The 19,681-nt window shown below is 43.0% G+C and overlaps 1 protein-coding gene across 2 annotated transcripts in view; it reads left to right on the top strand.

Annotated features, from left to right (window-relative positions):
- FRY (FRY microtubule binding protein) overlaps positions 1-19,681 on the top strand; it is a 297,837-nt gene that overhangs the window by 62,052 nt on the left and 216,104 nt on the right. The window lies entirely within an intron of this gene.

The following is a 19,681-nucleotide window of genomic DNA, read 5'->3' as shown; positions in this document are numbered from 1 at the left end:
TTATAACATGTTGTTATAGAACACTGTTTAGAACATTTAGAAAATCTGATTAGACCCCATATCTTTAGGATTCTAGAGATTCCTAAAGGTAGGGAATCCAGATTGTCTTGGCTCTGATGAAAAGTGACTAGCTGTGTCTTTTTATTTAGATTTATGAGGATTTGTTGTACATAGAAATATTTCTTCCCTCTGTAATATTGTGCAGATGGAAGATGGAGATACCTTACATAATTTTGTCAGAGGTAAAAGCCTGGGAAAGAATTTTAAGCACAGAATGGTAAAATGAAGCAAACTGTTTGGGGGAAGGAGGACGATCCAGTTTACGTTTCTTTCCAGATCTCTCCAAATAAATCAGAGAGAGTAAAATAAAGGACTCAACCATGGTACAGGTCTGCTTGGGAAGAGGGAATGGCAGAGGCAGTTTGGTACCAAACAATCTTTACATTACCTGTAGTGAACACTTTTAAACATATAAGGACAAAATAATGCTATGAAATTGCTAGACAAGATAAGAGAAGCAACAACAAGATGGATTCTGAAGTTAAAAGGAGACTAGATACTGAGAAATACCTCTGTATTGAGGCCATTTATGTAGCCCTTGAACACTTGACCATGTGCTTTCATTTAATGTTACAGGAATAGACATAAGAACATAAGAATTACCATAATGTGTCAGGACAATTGTCCATCTAGTCCATCTGTCTTCTGTCAGCAGCCAGTTCCAGATGCTTCAGAGGGAATGAACAGAACAAGGCAATTATTGAGTCCAAGTTCTGGCAGTCAGAGGTTTAGGGTCACCCAGAGCATGGGGTTGTGTCCCTGACCATGTTGGCTAATAGCCATTGATGGACCTGTCCTCCATGAACTTATCTAATTGTTTTTTTAACCCAGTTATACTTTTGGCTTTCACAATATCCCCTGACAACGAGTTCCACAGGTTGACTGTCGTGTGAAGAAGTATTTCCAGGGATTTATATAGTGTCATTATGATATTTTCTGTCTCATTATCTATCCCTTTCCTAACATTCTGTTAGCATTTTTGGCTGCCACTGCACATTGAACAGATGTTTTCAGCATCAGTCAAAAAAGCTAAAATGCAGTGAAATAGAGACTTAATATAGTGTCTCTGTTTTTCCCCAGTTCACTTGTGTTAGGATTACTTGCGTTTGCAATGTGTTGATGTGTTAATTTTTGTGTGTGAAATGTATGTAAATGTTAATGATAATCTTATTTCTTATTGGTTATGTAAAATTTTACTTGTGCTGTGGAAAACTGAGTCTAGAGTATAAGAATTTTGTGATGAACTGGAGGTTTGCTCTCTTCTACAGTGTTTGTGTTTGTCCTGAAAATATTGTTTAATTATGAACTGCTAGCAGTATTTCAATTAAGATTTCATATCTAATTAGTAGAGATAAAGCATATGGGGTATTGCTAGAAGAGGGTGACCAGGTGACACATATTTAAGCAGTTCTTTCTACAGACTCAACCCAGGTGGCCCTGAGGTAATACTTACAAGATGGAAGAAACTGGGGAAAATGGCAAAAAATATATTGGCATGCTGAGTGAGGGTTTATGCTGACCGTTTCTTGCTTGGGTTTATAATCTAGGGTAGCTGTTGGATATCCAGCTGCTTCCGAGTAGTCTGCCAAGCATGCTTTTAACAATTGCACTTCATAAGAAGGTTGCCTCTTTTTTTTTAATGGGGAAGAGGTATGGACCTCATCAAGGCTGTCTGTGACTTTGTCACCTCAAAAAGTACATTTACTGCATTGTTTAATAGGGCTACATCCTCACACCGTTTGGAAACTGCAGCTACTACAGACTGTGGCACTTTGCCTATTAAATAGGATTTCACACAGAGTGCATTCTTTAAAGACACCATCCATGCAGGCTTTTGACTCCTGAGGCTGTAAGCTCTCAGTGTGATGTGTGCTTAGGTGATGACTGCAGTGTTAATTTGACATATGAAGTCCTAAAGGTTTTGAGTCCTAGCTACTTGAGAAACTGCCTTTCTTTCTCTCTGTGATAAAGCAGCAGTTCTGATCATCTGAATATTTTGAGCTAAAGTGTCTCCTGGTTTAAATTGGAGTGGCCTGGGAGCAGGTCATTCTTGGTGTGAAGGGTCTTCTGATTTGAAATTTATTTTCCCCTTTCCTGCCCTCCTAGTCTACCACAGTCCAGATGTAGTGACCTCAGTACATGCAGTGAGATCCATTTGTCTCCCCAGACTTTTCAGAGGTTTAGGATTGCTTAGGGAATTGATGAATGATGTGGTGGAATTAATTCTGGGGTTGGGCAGATTTTTTGGGAGGTCTATTTTTCTACTATCGTATTGATACATTTTGATTATTAATTCAGCATGTAATCTTTTTAGTGCATGTAGAGAATTCAGTAGACACAATTGAAAAAAATCTAAATAAATAAAGTAAAATGTTTAAAAACTTAAACTGGATTTAAACTGATAAGTGTACATTAAAGAGCACACTTCAATTGATGGTGGGTGAGGGGGGAAAGACTGAATAATCTAATAGTTATGTTCCATTTCTGTGGTTCAGTTTCTTCCTGCTGGGAAGTAGATTAAGATGCAAAAAAAACAGCTCACTATTTGAATAAATGAGAAAGGCTGAAGACTTACAAAGTTGTTGTATGGCAACTTGCTGTTTGTCTGATATTGTTTATTTCAGGTCTATTGTTATTTAAGAACTTACCTTACCACTTGGAAAGTTCCTGCCTTTGTGGAGAGCTATGTCTTAATCTATTTGCCAGAAAGAAGCCTCAAATGGATCAAGAAAAGGATCAAGAAAATTTCCACTCCCAATAAAAGAGACACCGGCAGTATTCACTGACACTTAATGCTCATTCCAGTTGTTTCATTGTGGTACAATGCGAGCTTCTAACAAAACCAAAGCCCAAACTATTTCAGTCCTCAAGAAGCCACGACAAACCTTTTACTGTATTTCTGCTTCTTTTTGTACAGCAGTGTAGAGAGAAATAGAGACCAGGGCCTTTTAATATCAAATATCATCATTAGTATTTATCTAAGTTGCACCATTCCAAAAGTGTGTAAATTTAGCATGCTTTCATAACACCAGCATTCAGTACCAGAAGTTCTACAGAAAGAGAGTACCGTCTTTAGGTATTACAAATACAGCAAAAATGGAATCCAGTAAATGACAAATGTTTCAGCCCATCAGCAGTCTCTGTGGAGACATTAGGACATCAAGCTTGCTGGGAAATGGGAAATTATAGAACCCCAGTTAAACCAGTGCTATTGAACATAAGTGAAACATGGGCATTAAGGAAGGCTGAAGAACACCAGGTTGACATTTTAGATTCTTGTTGGCTTCTTCAGTTGCACCATATCAACTGACAGGACAAGATAAAAAATGAGGCTGTTCTAAGCCAAACCCAGCAATCACCTCTATCAGCACTGGTTCAATTTTGGTGGCTTTCTTGGTATAGATGTATTGTTACAACGGAAGACCAACAAATTCTGAAGCATGTGTACCAAGGAATGCTGCTGTAACCCACACACCTTCTGGGTGTGGTGTTCTGTCCCATCTAGTGGTACTGAGATCGCTTAGAGAGAGAGAGATTAATGAGTCTGCTCTACAAATTTAGCCATATGGCTTAGTTCATGCAGTAGGTCCCAGGTTCAATCCCGCCTGCCGACGACCGGAGTCTGTCAGCGTTACAAGTGGGGGCTCGTCCGGGATTTCAACTGAGAAGTCTCTGAAGCTTGGGATGCGCTTCTTCAGCTAGGAAAAGTATGTAACTCACACACCTCCTGGGTGTGATATTCTGCCCCATCTAGTGGCACTGAGACCATTTAGAGAGAGAGAGAGAGAGATTAATGAGTCTGCTCTACAGCCTTAGCTAAAAGCCATGTGGCTTTTAGCTCATGCATTTAGCTCCAGGTTCGATCCCACCCACCGATGACCGGGATCTGTCGGTGTTACATAGCTACACAGCTGGCAATCACATGGGCCTCAAATGCTTTGGTGGATATAAACTAAATATATAACCCAATCACTTTAAGCTGTATGCCAGAAATTGATCCAGTTGGCACTTGATTTGCAAAGAGACCACATCCCTTTGGGATTTACTATGATGAATATTATGAATAAATAGCAACATTTTTTTTCTGAATTAGCCTTCTTAAGTTTATTGTAGGGAGCGATTTGCAAATGAACCTATCTTAGAAGCACAAGTCCTATTTATCCATTTGCACTGGTCCTTATTTAGATAATAGCTTTTTTCTCTATTTTATCGTGAAGAATATCTCAGATATGAGCTCTGAAATAAAGACAGGGGTAAAATTAAAGATATATTGATAAGGTTTTCCCCAGATATTTTTCTTTGTACATAAAGAGGTGTGAATGGGAGAGACTTTTTTATTATTTTATTTTTGTTTGTATGTATTTTTCTCTCACTGTTTTTCCCATATCTGTTTGTATCCATCTGCTGCCTTTTGTCATATACGTAAGGCCTTAGTTTGTAGAGGGGAGAGTCTGTACTCTGCCTAGGGAGTTGTGGGAGGTTCCTAAGGTGACTTTAAGTCACATTTGCATCCTCCTAATTCTGAACTGCTCCGAGTGCTGCAGAGGTCCCAGCATAGCTTAGACACTCCTGGAGGGCTGCCTATGTGACAGTAGCCTCTCCCCAGTTTACAGGGGCACCTGTACTGCCCAAAATCTCCATGGCACATAGCACTGCATCTCTGGCTCCTGGCATTTGCAACAAACCCCTCCCAGTCCCACCCCAGCATGACTTTTACAGTGAGTTTGTGTGGGGTCCTCAGAAGACAGTAGGCTGTCTTCCTCGGCTCCTGTGTCAAAAGAATTCTTCTCTAGTTAGACCCAGTCATAGGGGCTGGAGCTGGGGTGAAAATCTCATCCTAGATTCTTACAAATATGAATCATCTTTTTGTTATATATGTGCCTAGCACAATGGGGGACTCTAAGGCTTGGAGGTGCTACTATGGTACAAAAATTAATAATAATTTTGTATTACAGTAGCACTTGGGCTTTCCCAATCTCAGTAAAGACCCCCTTTGTGCTCGGTGTTGTACAAATAGGAATTAAAATCCAGCCCCAACCTCAAATACCTTACAGTCTAGATTTACCAGAAGAAGACTCACGGTTCATGGGCTGTTCCATTCGGCCACACTATTCTCTCTTGGAGGCAGGGCCAGCAATTACGTTGATCTGGGCAGAGGCATGACAGGAAGATTACATTGAGACTGAAGCTTTGTAGGCCTAATAACCAGAGTGAACAACCACCCCATTGTTCTAGCCCATTCATATCCCAAAGCAGCCCCCTCTCCCACTGTTGACACAGGTTTTGTACTGCCATTGGGTTGTCCCTTGCCTTGCATGTATGTGTAACGCCAACATACCCCGATTGTCAGTGGGCGGGATTGAATCTGGAACCTCTAGAGTTAAATGCATGAGTCTCTACTGCATGAGCTAAAAACCACACTACTCTTAGCCAAGACTGTAGCAGACTCATCAATCTCTAGCTGGGCGAGGTGCCACCAGAGGGAGACAGAGTGCCCCACCAACTAGGCATGGGTTACATACTTCCCCTAGCTTAGGAAGGCGCCCTGAGCTTCAGAGACTTCCCAGTTGATATCCCGGACGAGCCCCCCTTGTAACACCGATAGAGCCTGGTCACCGGCGGGTGGAATTGAACCCAGGACTTCTGAAGCTTAGTGTATGAGCCTCTACGGCATGAGCTAAAAGCCATGTGGCTATAGCAGACTCATCAATCTCTAGGTGGGCTAGGTGCCTCTAGAGGGAGACAGAGTGCCCCACCAAGCAAGCATGGGTTACATATGCACACTATCCTTCCATGGTAGTTAATGTGACTCACAAACGTGCATATGCTGCATAAGGTGTCATCTTTAAGTAGAACGTGCTACATGCACTAGCATGTTCCTGGATTCCTCCACCTTGTGTCTGAGCACATCCTTTGTCCCACAGGCACCAAAACGTGTGCTTTGATACTGAACAGGGACTTCTATTATTTATGTGGTGAATGGTGGGGTATAGCATATGTTGTTGTTGTTATTTATTATTTGTGTTAAGGTAGCGCCTAGCGGGCTCAATCAGAATTGAGTTCCCATTATGATAGGCTCTGTAGAAATGCAGAGTATGAGACAGTCCCTGTCCCAAAGAGCTCAGAATCTAAATGAACAAAACAGAGAAAATTTAATAAACTGACAACATACAAGCCAAATGTTAAAAATACAAAATTTGGTAGTTCCTTTTTTTGGTAAAATACGTAAAATTTTGGATTGACCCAGAACCTCAGATGTTCACACGAGGCTCCCATTGAACTCAATGGAACTGCAAACACGTACTAGGGCAGTAATAGTTTATACTGTATTGGAAACACTACTGTCTGAAGTATGCAGTGAACTAGATACTACCCACTGATGCCATAGGTGGGGAAAGAAGGCATAGGCTGCCCCGTCCCCATCACAAAAGCAGCAGGGTAGTTTATTTATCTAGTGCTCAAGACTGCACTGGGTGGTCGACCCAACCACAAATCACAGTGATCTGACAACTGGGGTAGAAGGGGCTTATCGATATGCTGCCATCAGCAGCAAACACTGGAAGGGGATACACAGTAGTGTTTCTTTTTAGAACAGTGGCACAGTGCACTCCACAGTGCTTCCCTTAGTTACCCCATAAAATCTGGATTGGGACAGCAGAACTCCAGCAGTAGAGGATACATGGGGCAGTGCCACTTCTCTGTCTTTCTACACTGACCATAGCAAGATTCAGCTTCAGCCAATTATGTTTTGACTTTTTGACCACTGAAACAGGCTTTGATCATCATGAGGACAATCTTCCTATTCAATATGTTTTATAGACACGAAGCAAATGTAGAATATCCATCTTTAAGACCTTAGCAAGACTTGACACCTTTTGTTTTTAGATGTTGATCTTTCTTTGTGCTTTAACTAGAAAGGATTTTGTTTAGAATTGCGGGGCATCCTCTTTACCTTGTTTTGATCCGCAAAGTTTAACAGGGTTCTTAATAAATACATTACATTCACAAACACATGGCTAATTATTTAGTCATTTATATATAATATAAATGGCTTTAAAATATTGAAGCGTTGTATGAATCTAAGTCAAATATATTTGACAGCAGAATTAATTTTAAAAAATGCTTTCCAGTTTATAAAATCATATTCAGTTAAGTGTATGATAGAACTTTTCTTACTGGCAATTTTCTCTAATAATTTATTGTTTTTAAACAGTTATTGAACCTCCCTTGTAATGAACTTTAACCATATTTCCTGGAGACCGTTTTTTCCAGTTGATTGCACTTATATGTATATTTGTGATTGTTTATTTTGAAATCCTTTTCTTTGCATCGCTTCACATCCAAAACCATAATTTGGCACTTTGTGTTCATTACCTCTTGATCATTTTTCCTACACTGGTAGTCTTATAATTAGTTTAGAATTAGGGAGGCAGGGATGTCATTTTGCTCTTTCAAATTATAAAATGTATTATCTCAAGTAACATACAAAGAATAGAAAAGGCATAAAAAATTAATTTTCATCTTTATGCCTGTTGATCACTTTGGGTGATAATTTATTCTGTATTACTCCATATTTACATATCTGTTTTTATTCTCAGCATTAGCAGGCCTGTCTTCAAACTGCTTTCTACAGTATTTATGTAGTTGTAGACAATGATGAAGTGTAATAAATTAAGGCATTGACAGTGGTTTGCTAACCATTAATTTAGCTGCTTGTGAACTTCCATTTTGCTTTTCTACAGCAATCCTTGTGAAGTGAGTCTCTTATAGGACTTCAAATTCAAGAACTCTGTCTTGACACTGAACGCAGAAGGGAGTCTGAGTCCCTTGACAACTAGGGCTAGTAGAGTATCCATGCATTCTGCCAATAAAAAGCCGACAGCATACATTTATAAGGCCTTTGAAATGAAAAACTGATGGTGCTGGTGCGACTAACTGTAATTCTGATTAAACAATTTATTTCTTTATTTGTATTACAGTAATGCCTGGAGGCCCCAGTCAGGAATTAGGGGGAAGAAGGGCACTGTGCTAGAAGTTCTACCAACATAGTAAAAAGACAGTCCCTGCCCCAAAGAGTTTACAGTCTGACTTACCTCAACATGAGACAGGAGTAGTAGACGAGCAAACTGGTGGGGGCAGGAAGAGGGAGCATGAGGTAAAAATAACATGAGCATGTTTTTGTAAAGACCAGCCGTGTGCACAAAGTACTGTCTGCCTGTTGTCTGGGTACACTGCAAGAAGGACAGGCGACTTATTATGGGTTTTAATCAGGCTGTAACTTTATTATATAGATGACTGGGACTACCCGGCAGATAAAGTGTTCAGTGCAGGCAAATCCATGCTTATTCAAATCAATTCTCTGGGGCTTCCACCAGCCCCCCTTTGTTTCCATCCAGGTCCCCCAGCCGAGCCATGGCTTGGACCTTACCATCCACCACCCTCATAAGAGGGTTAAGGAGAGCTACGAGAACGGGGTGGGGGTTGGCTCCCAGCTGTACCAATCATAGGAGTCCCCAACCCCCTCCCTTCTGTTCCATTATCCCGTACCTCCTTTTAAGTCCTTTACCAGGCCATTTATCTGGTCACTGGCTACCCTCCCTGTGGAGTACATGCTCTGAACATCCGCCACAAGGAGGCGCCAGCAATTTGCTTGGCTGCCTCCCCCCCAACCCCGCCGGGTTTCCAGACATCTCCAAATGGCCTGTTGCCTAGCAGCCCTACTGGGGAAAAAGAACCCATTGTCCCATGTGTGATCCTCAAGGGGCACCAGCAGCTGCATTGTCCTCGACCCAGTACTGCAACAACCGCCCTCCACAGAGGGCCGCATAAGCGACCCATTCTCTGGATCCTGGAATTGACAAGACTCCTGAAAAGAAAACAAAATAAACAACTTGTAAGCTGGAGCCAAAAATCTCCATTTTGCCGACCACATCACATTCCAAGGTTCCAGAGAGCCAGTGGCATCTGCTCAGTTCACTGCTAGCCCCTGGTGCAAGTTTACGAAATCTGTCAAACTGGAAACGAGACAAGGCGTCTGCTATGCCATCATCCATGCCCGGCATGTGCTTTGAAGAAAAACAGATGTTGAAGGTTAAGCATTGTAGAACAAACGCCCTTACCAACTTCATAACCCTGTGCAATCTGGAAGTTTGGCGATTGATAACCTGTACCACTGTGTGGTCGGTGTCGGTCCACCTACCCGCTAGGGGGCGGTGGGGAGCTACGACGTCACTGGCCGACCTGGGTCACGCCTCTGCCACTGGGGAATTAGCGGCGGGAAGGACGCCAACCAGTGTCTGTAGCGCGCCCCTCAGGCAGGGGAGCGCCGGCAAAGGTCAACAGCGCGCCCCTCAGGCAGGGGAGCACCGGCAAAGGTCAATAGCGCGCCCCTCAGGCAGGGGAGCGCCGGCAAAGGTCAATAGCGCGCCCCTCAGGCAGGGGAGCGCCGGCAAAGGTCAATAGCGCGCCCCTCAGGCAGGGGAGCGCTGGCAAAGGTCCCGGCATGGGTCGGCCGGGTAGGGGAACACAGGCCCACCCTACACCACTGCGTTCCAGCCCAGGGCCCTGACAGTGGCAGAACGAGGGTCCCACCACTGGGTCAGCGGGGTCCTCCCGCTACATAGACTCACCACTGTGCAGCTCTGTCCCTGGGCTACTTCCTACCCGATTGCTCGTCCGAATCCCTCTGGTTCCGCCAGTGCATCGGCGTAGTCCGCTGTTGGCAGCTCCAGCTCCCCCTCGGGCTCGGGCTCCTCCAGCTCCTCCCGGTCCTCGGCTGCTGGCAGCTCCAGCTCCCCCTCCGGCTCCTCCAGTCCCTCTGGGTACTCGGCAGCGGGCAGTCCTGGCAGCCCCAGTCCTTCCTCCAGGTGAGGTTCCCACTGGTCCAGGGCCTCCCCTGGCATGGCAGCAGGGTCTGAAGGGAGCAGCCCGCGGTCTGCGTCTGCCTCCCTCCCTGGTGCTGCCCTGACTGAGCTAAGGGCCCCGCCCTTTATACTTCCTGTTCCACCCCTTCCCTTCCGGGGGGTGGAGCGAGCTTGGCCTGGCCCCGCCCACTCAGGCTGAGAGAGCGGCCCTTTACCCTCAGGTTCGGAGGGCAGCCACCCTGGCTCCCTACACACTGCCATGTTGTCGCACCAGAAGCACACCCTTTTATTACCCAGCTCCGATCCCCAAATCACCACCGCAACTAAAATGGGGAAAAATTCCAAGAAGGTCATGTCACGCACAATCCCTTTTTATGTCCAGGCGGCGGGCCATTTTTGTGCACACCATTTGCCTTGATAAAACACCCCAAAACCTGTGCCCCCTGCCACATCTGAGTGGATTTTTAACCCCCTTTGTAATAACCATTCCTCCCTCTACAATGATACCCCATTAAATCAACTCAGAAAACTTTCCCACACCCCAAAGTTTTCCTTCATCTCTCTAGTGACTGGTATGTAACGGTGTGGCCTGGCTATGCCAGCCATTGCCGTTGCCGCTGCCAGCTGGGCACAAAATGTCTGCCCACGGGCCACAACCCTGCAAGCAAAGTTCAGGTGCCCCGAAATAGATTGCAGTTCCCGCAGCCTGAGTTTTCTAGCCCCCAGTGCTCTCTGGAGCAACCCCGATAGCTCCTGAAGCTTATGCTGAGGGAGCCAAGATACGCCCTCCCTGGTGTCCAGCTCAATGCCCACGTAGGTCAATGTAGTGGAAGGGCCTTCTGTTTTCTCCTCCGCTAGAGGTACCCCCAACTCTTTAGCCAGGGCCTGAAATGTGTCCAACAGGTGAACACAGTCATTTGACCCAGCTCTCCCTGCGAACAAAATCATCCAAGTAATGCACCACTTGGTCTAGTCCCGCTGTCCGCACCACTGCCCAGTGCAACATTGTACTGAATTTCTCAAAAGCTGGACAGGATACTGAACAGCCCATGGGCATAGCCTTTTCATTAACAGAGCCACCTTGTGGGTATGACAGGCGATGAATTAATTGGTATGTCCCTGGGGTCTTCTTGGGGACCAACCCCAGGGGGGAAACTCTCAAATGTGCGATAGGCAATTGATTAAGTGGCCCAGCTATCCTGCCCTCCTTTGATTCTTGTGCAATCTTTTTTTGAACAATATGTCCCATCCCAGTTACTGACTTAAAATTTGTTGACATCAAATGAATTCTATTTCTCACAAAAGGGATCCGAAATCCTGCTGTAAACCCCTCCCACAAATATGCCCCATCTGCCCTGTTAGGGTAATCCAATACGAGAACCCTTAACACATCCGGCCTAACTGGCGTTGGAGCCCGTGCCCATTGCTCCACCCGCCACTTGTCCCCAGCCCCAGCTTGTGCTCTGTGTTCCAGACCCTGTTCCACCCCTGCGGTTGATGCTTGCGCCACCCCCATTCCTGTTTCCTCCCAATGATCTTCCCTTTCCACTCTGGTAAGAACGGGCTGAATGGGTCCCAAAACATGTCTCGCAAACATGCCTGTATCTACAGGGGTTGTGAAAACAACCACCATCATTAAATGCCCAGCAAATACTATTATGTGCCTGGGGCCCCTCCCGAGCTTGTTGCGGTATGAACAAACCACTGTCTGTGTGAACTCCTGGCGCTCTTGGTGTCATCCACTCCAACCACAGTGTGTGATGAGGTATGTCCCACCTTATCCCAGTTTGCGTTGCTGCCTTTAATTGAAACTGCTCATCATAATTAAACCAGGACATGCCCCTAAACATATTGTGTGCCCGCCTAATTAGATCCATATACTTAACCAACGCAGGGCTCCTCTCTGGGTAGGCCTATACTATCACACCTGCATAGATGAGGAAGGCAGCTTCCCAATTTTCCCATGTTCTAGGCACCCTTGGGCAGGTCGCTGTTTTGCTTGCCTTGCCCATGTTTACTGTCTGTCAACACCTCCCTGTGCAATAGGGATAATATATCCACGTATTCGCCTCTAAGGATTTTATATTTAGTTGTACTGAGTAGGTGAACTCCCATCGAGTCAGCCACCCCGGCATAACCACACTCAGGACTGCATGGAGGGAGTTCCGCAGAGCCCTGCTCCCCCACAGACCCCCTCAGGAGTCTCTACTCTGTCCCATGAGATTACCTGCCCTGATGGCCGATGTGTTCCCATGTGCCCAGGGGCTTCATTCCCAACATGGGCTTTGCTACCCTTGCCGGGGGCCTGCCCCTGTCCTGCTGCCCAAACTTGAGCCCATACTGGGCCCTGTGCAGACCCTGCACACCTAGCTGCCTGAAGCTGCTGTAGTAAATGCAAATTAGTTTGCAGCAGCTATGTAATACCATCACTGAAGGTGCCACCCCTAGGTGGGTCTGCCCAGGCTTCTGGACCTCCCACTCCTGGGCCCAGAGTATTTACTACCCCGATAGCCTCACTCCTGTCCCCCTCAGGTGAACCAACTGAGTGACTGGTTGAGCACTGTCCTGCACCTGGCTGTGGCCCCTGCAACTGCCACCCCTTGCCAGGCTGGAAGGCTGGATACCACCTCTGCCATCCATGTCCCCATCCGCTGTGTGGTTCAGATCACACTCACCCGGGGGGGGGGGGGGGGGGGGAGGGTGAGTCACTGCTGCAAAGCTGAGCACCGAGCACCTTTTTTACAGCAGTTATTGACCTCCTCCCCCATTCCTCCCGCAAAAAAGCAGAGCTGCCCTTCTTTGGCTAAGCCCCAGACAAAATCGGGCCCACTTTAGTTTTGGTGCAGTCATTATCAGGCTGTCAGTGTTCTATAGGCATCACAGCAAAAATGAGTTAAGGAGATATTTGAAAGAAGATAAGGTAGCAGGTTTTTGAGGGTAGAAGCTCTGTTATCTGGTCGTGTTTTGTGCAGATTAGAACAATATCACGTATATTTTACATTCAGCCACTATGCAATCTTTTCTCTTTTGTACAGGCTAAAATACCAACAGATTGAATGAAACATCACTGCTTTGTACTCTCATATTACATTATTTTGTATTTGTACTGTCATATTATAACAATTTAAGTTTTTTACATTTAAGTCGTCATAAATGGCTTGAAAACTTAAGAGCCTGGAGTCCCCTATTTATTTACAGAGTAGGCACATTACACAGGCCGCAACTATTATCGAATATATATTATTTTGTAAACAGTTTTTATACCTTGCCTCTACTCCAGCTATCAGTTCAGTGTATGGGGGCCCAAAGGAAGAAATTAAGGTAACATTGTTTGAGTGAAGTGACACTTAATGGAACCTTGTAAAGTGCATTTTTGCCCCTTATCGAAAAATTTTATCAATGAAAAATGTAAATGTTTTCCTTGGAAGCATATCCTTTAAAATGCTACAGATATGCTATATTTCTTCCACCATGAGTCTATACCCATCTGTGCTCACGCTGCATGATTCAAGAATGTATTTCTTAATTGTGATTATTATTATTAAACATATCTAGAAAACAATAAATAGCTTACGTGCATGCCTCGCTTAGTAGGTGTCACCCATCTTTCCTGTGGAAACCCTGGAAGGTTTCAGAGTACTTCAAGTCCTCTCAGAAGGCCTGTCTCTCTGGATCACAGTCTCATGTCAGTTCTTGGATTGGGGGAGAATGACCTCTCGTCCTACATCAGCGTGGTCACTTAATGTAGATGTCAGTTTATCGTTTGTCAGGCCTCTTGAACTAGGTCAAATTAGTATATGCAATTTCCCTCAGGACGTGAGTCTTCTCCAGATTAGTTAGTTGCCCGAGGATTTGCATTAATTATCCCTTAGTGATTATTAGTTTATACAGGAAACGCTTTAAATCCCTAGCCCATAAAAATATATATCGCATTTCTAAAGTTGATACAATAGTCTTTAGATATTCCATGTGTCCATAGTATCTATCACATCCCCTAGGTTCCCCGCCCCTTCAGCAGCCAGCAGCTCAGCCAGACCTCCCAGCTGCAGAGCTTTTCTGAGGGAAATTGCAAACTTTATTTCAAATTTTTAGACTAACACATGGGTTCGATAATTTGTCTGTGTAATTCCCAGCTGTGCTCCAGGGCTGCATTTGATTTTTGGGGAGATTGTCTTCTGCTCCACCCCCTTTACTGAGTGTCTCATTGGGGAGCTTGGCCAGCTCTGTGGGCAGGACACAGTTTCCCTCACAGCCCCATTGGGTGGGGTTGTCTCGGCTTTCTTCCTTCCGTGAGGCAGATAGGACTGGAACAGAACAGGCTCCAGGGCAAGCAGCCCCTCTCCCCTCATCTCCACATGAGGAGTGAACCTGGAAGGGCAGTGTGCCAGATGGAAGGTCGCTCCTGCATCCCTATAGCATGCAGCCATGCCTCTGATGGTGGAGGTCAGCCACTTCCTCCGCACCCCCCTTTGCTTCTCTGCAGGTCTTGGCTGGAGGGCATCACACACTGCCAACACCAGAGAGTGTGGTAAGGGGCTTTTGGACCCACCGCCCTCCCCCCACAGCCCCTTCCTATAGAATAGACTTTGCATGTGTATTTGGTGGCCAAACTTGAGGTGATTTCGATAAACTCTTTTTAAAATATGGGATTTAGAATAAATAGTTGAATCATGTTTTAAAAAGTGTTCTAATGCTTCTTTTTACGTACATCCTATCTCAACAGCAGCTTGTCCTAGAAACTTCAGTAACGTTTATCTAAAAATTCTTGATGCGAACTAGAGCACGTGGCAAACTTTACGTTGGAAAAAGGCATATCAGGGAAGTTTTCATTGGTGAACTAGGAATGTCAGACTCCTCTGCTAGGCTGCTTGTAGTGGACTTTTAAAGAGGGGCAAATGTATGGTGAAGATCTCAGCTTTCATTTTAAAAAAAGGTGTCTCACTCAGTTTTGACATTCAGATTTGAATAAAGTTATAAAGTACTACTATTCGTATGTTATTTTTGAGAGACTTCCTTTATTTACAGGATATGGAAGAAACACCGACACAGTAAGGAGTTCTTAGTGAGTCGTTGTTACTGAAACTGTTACATTGTTCATTCTTGCATTGCACACCTAGTGGGTTCAAGAATAGTTTCTAATATAGTAATCTTGTTTCTCTCTCAAATACGTTTGCCGTTTACGCCACTTTTGCTTAGCATGAGTACTGAATATTAATTTGACACTTTGGCATGTTTGATCAATTTTTTCTGATCCTTCAATCACTTAAAATTAATTATTCTCATGGATAGAACTTCTGAACATTCACATTAAAAATATTGTTAGTAGAAGGTATGTGTAATTCGCCTCTTATCAAGAATGTGGTGACTGGAGACAAAAGTGAGCCTGTAATATGTGAGGTGATGGCATAATCTATCACTGATTTAGAACAATACTAGATTACTTTCTTGGAATGCTGGTGAAAAGGATACCAGAGTAGCAAGATTGGGAACTAGAGAGTAAAAACCTGTACATAAAGCAAAATTGTAGCGCTCTCACAATTTTTACATCCTGTAATACACTAGATGGGACCAAGCTTATCATTCCATTTATCCACATGAGTGAAATAGAAGGATTTTAAAAAAGACGAGTGATTTCATGAATAGAGGGAGGGATGGTTTCATGACGTTGATCAGTTGAACTTTGAAGCCATCCTCTTTGTACCAGCATTCCTTGGTTTCAGTGTAATAACTATAATTGAGATTATACTCAAGTATAATTGAGATTATACAAGTATGTTGACTTGATTTTACTAAAGTAAACAGTATTTTGGGGATATGATAATGTTGTGACATTTATATGGCATCCCTCATATGAATGGCAAATGAAATTTAATGTGGATAAATGTAAAGTAATGCACATTGGAAAAAATAACCCCAACTATACATACAACATGATGGGGGCTAATTTAGCTACAACGAGTCAGGAAAAAGATCTTGGCGTCATCGTGGATAGTTCTCTAAAGATGTCCACGCAGTGTGCAGAGGCGGTCAAAAAAGCAAACAGGATGTTAGGAATCATTAAAAAGGGGATAGAGAATAAGACTGAGAATATATTATTGCCCTTATATAAATCCATGGTTCGCCCACATCTCGAATACTGTGTACAGATGTGGTCTCCTCACCTCAAAAAAGATATTCTAGCACTAGAAAAGGTTCAGAAAAGAGCAACTAAAATGATTAAGGGTTTAGAGAGGGTCCCATATGAGGAAAGATTAAAGAGGCTAGGACTCTTCAGTTTGGAAAAGAGAAGACTAAGGGGGGACATGATAGAGGTATATAAAATCATGAGTGATGTTGAGAAAGTGGATAAGGAAAAGTTATTTACTTATTCCCATAATACAAGAACTAGGGGTCACCAAAAGAAATTAATAGGCAGCAGGTTTAAAACAAATAAAAGGAAGTTCTTCTTCACGCAGCGCACAGTCAACTTGTGGAACTCCTTACCTGAGGAGGTTGTGAAGGCTAGGACTATAACAATGTTTAAAAGGGGACTGGATAAATTCATGGTGGCTAAGTCCATAAATGGCTATTAGCCAGGATGGGTAAGAATGGTGTCCCTAGCCTCTGTTCGTCAGAGGATGGAGATGGATGGCAGGAGAGAGATCACTTGATCATTGCCTGTTAGATTCACTCCCTCTGGGGCACCTGGCATTGGCCACTGTCGGTAGACAGATACTGGGCTAGATGGACCTTTGGTCTGACCCAGTACGGCCTTTCTTATGTTCTTATGTTCTTATGTTATATGCACTCAGAAATAAGTAATAACCAATTTCCTCTATCTGAAGTATGTATAAGGGAGCCTGTTGAAGTTAGTGTTGCATTTTTTATACTTTTCAAAAGGAAATTCTTCTTTAACAGTTTCAGTTTTTATAATTTTGTATAATACAAATTTGATGTTTTCTTGGAAATGTGAACATTAAATTATGTTCATATCCATTTTATTCTGCTTTTGGTTAATATTTTATTTTGCCCTATGTTGTGACACAGAGGCCCGTTGGTGATTCACTGCGCTGTGTCAGCAACTCTTGCAGGCCTGACAAACTCACTACGCCTGACACACTGCTGTCATAGAGTTTATCTATAAAGAATGTTGTACGATCGATCAAATGGAAGCCAGTTACACACTGGTCATTAATATCATTGTGAAATGTATGTATTAACACTATATGAGAAATTATAGATACTTACTGATATGATGCTTCCAGACAGGAGGGCCGGTGGTTATCTCCCTGTTGCTAATGTAACCTGATCGTGGTGAAGCCAGAGACAATGGGAAGTTTATTTACATCCAATCAAAACAGGAGGAGCAAATTAAGAGGAGTGTGAGAAGAAACAGCATAGGTAGCATTGTGTCTGCATACTAGTTGGGGAAATTTTTGTCTGGGTGTACGCATCAAAAGAATATATTTCAAAATTTTTCTGAACTATAAGAAGCAGGGGAAGGAACCCTTTTGTTACCCAACACTGAGGGAACAAAGAGGTCAGCGCTCTTTGCATCCATGAATGATAGATCCCCAGCCATGTTGGTTGGTGACACTAAGAATTGGCTGTAAGTGAGAAAAACTGCTGTAGACAGAGATTGGAGCGTGCTAAGGTTATAATGTTGTCTCTTAGAAGTGTGTTATACATTTTTTTTTATTTGTAACCATTTCTGTTTTGATTACCTTTGCTTAGTATCTCTTAAATTTCTGGTTTTTATTAATAAGTTTATTCTTGGTTTTACTGTAAATTCATCTCAGTGCTGTAATATTAAAGGCTGGTGTTGTAGGCAGAGGACTTGGTGATTTCTCCAGTGACAGAGGCTGGATACTGCAGAAGAATGCTGTCCAAAGGGGCTCGAAGATTGGGCTGCACCTAATGCTAACCTGCAAGGCCAGGATAGGATTGAGTAGAGTGCTTGAGTGGTGGAAAGTATTGTACTGGTATTGTACTGGAGCTGACACCCATCTACCACAAGATAGACTCCTTCACACTGGAGGCAGGGGCTAACAAGGTCACCCATAGTCCCAGCACCCCAAGAAAGCATCACATCTGTCTAGTATTGCAAAGATTATAAAAAATATTCCACACCCAGTTTTGTTCATTTCACTATCTGAGCACCATTATCCCTAATACATGGCACTACAGACAGTATCTGATTGTTAATAGGCGCATAGCAGAGCATCAGGGCAAGCTCAAGCATTCTAATGCCATTGCACTGAAACAGTGATTTTTTAGTATCAGAGGGGTAGCCGTGTTAGTCTGAATCTGTAAAAAGCAACAGAGGGTCCTGTGGCACCTTTAAGACTAACAGAAGTATTGGGAGCATAAGCTTTCGTGGGTAAGAACCTCACTTCTTCAAATGCAAGAGTGATTTTTTAAAAAGTTATGGTGACCAGGTGATTTAGAAAGAGATTTTGAATACACAGGACATTAATCACCTACTTTTCAACAGTTTCAAGAGAGATTGTGCATTTAACTGAGAGATCTGGGCCATTGTAAGGATTGGAACTTTAATATTCCAAACAGGCTTCCTCATGTAAGAAGTAAAGACAATTCACAAAATGTAATAAAGAAAATAGGAGACAGGAGTGCCTCTTGAAAGAAGTTCAAAATTATTTTCATTACAGCAGACCTGTAAGGCTACTCCTTTCAAGACTACCCTTTGGATCTGCCATTTTGTGAGACTTCTTATCTGGCTAGCCAGCTCTCTTTGGAATAACACACACAGCCTTCGGAAGGTTCTTGAAATCATATTTTCAGTCACTCTTCTAAATACAGGTTACAGTTTACAAACCAGCTGTGCACCAACCTGACGGTGATAGGATTTCTGATCTTTGTAAAAGTAATAAGTAATGACAGACCTAAAAATTTAAATGGCACCAACAATAGAAATGGCACAATCCTGTGTGGTGCTGACTCTGAACACCTTCCACAAAAAGCTGACCACTTTCAATTCCCATTGAAGTGAATGGGAGATGAGCATGCTGAGCACTTCATGGGTATTGTTGAAGAAAGCATGTTTTTCTGTATTAAAAATATGATGCTTCTTTTAACCTGTTTTAGATAAAAACAGCTCTAGTAATTGAAAGTGGCCTGTGCATATTACATTTTAAATAAAAGTGAAATAAAGAGCTCCATCATTTTTTTTTAATGGTCCCTTCTACTCCCATTTCTTCTTGGTGACTCTCCCATATCCAGGGAATCCCCAAGAGAGAATATGTAGCCTGTTTCCATTTTGTATCAGAATATTCTTGTGTTTAGAAAGCTTTTATAAGAAAATAGGTTTTATCTGTATTAGTAACAGTACAAAGCTGCAGTTATGTGTTAGTTGTGTGCATAATGGTTGCTGTGAATGGAAGTGGCTGGCATTTTAAGTGGAACAATATATCATTGTAATATATTGACACAATGCATTCTAATACATACTACAACATCCCGTTGTTTATTTTTCATGTTTCCCTGAACTCTGAATTTTGTGACAGGTGTTTGGGAAAACATGTGCCTATCTAAATTTTCCCAGTTATATTTGTGTATTGACCTAGAAAGGAGAAAGGTTTATGAGATTTATGACAATATTTTTAATAATAATAAAAAAAAACTTAAAAATTAAGGGAAAAATTCTTCTCTCTGATCTCCACTGCTTATCTCTAATGTATATTAATGTCAATGGGGGTTTCACATGTGAAACAAATGCAACATATGCAATTGAGAGCAGCACTTCAGATAAGAAATAAGAA

Source organism: Emys orbicularis, chromosome 1 (assembly GCF_028017835.1).
Source record: "Emys orbicularis isolate rEmyOrb1 chromosome 1, rEmyOrb1.hap1, whole genome shotgun sequence".
NCBI classification, from domain to species: Eukaryota; Metazoa; Chordata; order Testudines; family Emydidae; genus Emys; species Emys orbicularis.
This window is presented reverse-complemented; position numbering and strand designations above follow the sequence as displayed.